The sequence below is a fragment of the Daktulosphaira vitifoliae genome, unplaced genomic scaffold (assembly GCF_025091365.1).
Source record: "Daktulosphaira vitifoliae isolate Bord-2020 unplaced genomic scaffold, ASM2509136v1 Scaffold_2129, whole genome shotgun sequence".
Lineage (NCBI taxonomy): Eukaryota > Metazoa > Arthropoda > Insecta > Hemiptera > Phylloxeridae > Daktulosphaira > Daktulosphaira vitifoliae.
The window spans coordinates 1-1,494 of record NW_026101689.1 but is presented as its reverse complement, the minus strand read 5'-3'; the positions used below and the strand labels follow the sequence as shown (position 1 = coordinate 1,494).

The following is a 1,494-nucleotide window of genomic DNA, read 5'->3' as shown; positions in this document are numbered from 1 at the left end:
AATTTATAAAATTATGTTCAATTTTATTAACTTTTTATTAGTCCTTTTTTAAAATTTTATTTACTCTAATTTCATATTTATTTTACAATTATAATCAAATTGTAAATGATCATATTGTAATCATTTCAGTCTAAAAAAAATTTCGTCCCGCCGCTAATGATACCGTAGTCTTCTTCCCGTTGTCAAAGTGACAACGTAAACAAAGCGATCCGCACTCGCGCACCGTCGTCATCTACACTGCTAACCTTTTGACGCCAGAGGATCATGCTGGACACCGAGTTGTGGACGCCAGCGAAAGTGCCGCGATATTATGCGAAGATTATATATTCTTACCATCGCCGCTAATATTAATATATATAAACATATATATATGTATATTAATATTTATATATACGTATATATTAATATTCATTTATATATTCCTACAGCTGACGCCTCTGTCGCCGTATATGCCTTGTGTATAATGTTCCCCCTGCCACAACCATCCACAAAATACGGCTATACCTCATGCATGATACGTTTACGTACTTAAGTCCCTTTACATGTATATATATATATTCTAATCATTATTAAAACTTATATATTAATACGCTTTATTTTCATTAAGAGATATGTAGTGTATTCATTCCGATTACAGGGGATGATTCTCGTATTGTCATTTTTCGTCACTACCTCCACGTTGCGCGCCTGCTGCTTTCCTAGGATTTTAATAGTTTATTTGTTTTAACTTCTTGTAGCAACTCTTGTTGGGTAGATTGTTCTTCCTGTATTATATTGGAAAGTGTCTCAATGTAATTAATGTTTCTGCTAATCTAATACTTTTAAGAAAGCCATCTTCAAGCTCAGGGATAATAAGTATTAATAGCTTGTCTTTACCATGAGCTAGTTTTACTAAGTACATTTTTTGCCACGCTATATAATAATAATGTGATTCTAGGTGAAAATTATGATGTTGATTAGAAACAGCAGACCCACATTTAGCAGACTGTAAATAAGAGATATCTTTTTTGAAATTTAAGAATTAAGTTTACAGAAAATCATTGTTTACTTCTTCGCTCAATTTATTACTTAATAATTTAGCATAACTTTGTAAATCTATCACTTGCTTTTTTAATGCTTTCTAAAAATAAAATAATAATAAACATTAGTCTATTTTTTTAAATTTATTAAAAAATTTTCTAACCTTTGTTTTACAGAGATCAATATTTTCTTCTACTAGTTTTTTTAATATTTTGACTAGTTATCATTGATTTAACTTCTTCAATATGTGCTTTATTTTTGTTGTATTTTTCACGGTATTCGATTACTTTGCTTGTTAATTTTGCATTGTCTACCTCCAAATTTATCTAGAATTTTTTAAAAATATTTTAATGAAGCTATAAATGAAAATCTATAGTAAAATTTTGTTAATACAATTAAACTAGATTGTCTTTGTTTTAATTCTTCTGGAAGTGTAAAATCCTTAATGTCACTTTTTAATTTATCTTTCTCACA

General features: G+C 28.7%; 1 long non-coding RNA gene across 1 annotated transcript; it reads right to left on the bottom strand.

The window, feature by feature from the left end:
• Window positions 1–542: 542 nt before the first annotated feature.
• LOC126909918 (uncharacterized) lies at window positions 543–1,494 on the bottom strand. Its single transcript, XR_007705141.1, has 4 exons — window positions 1,414–1,494; window positions 1,184–1,346; window positions 1,049–1,120; window positions 543–985 (listed from the first exon to the last, which is right to left on the bottom strand). It is a non-coding gene; the product is annotated as an uncharacterized LOC126909918 (long non-coding RNA).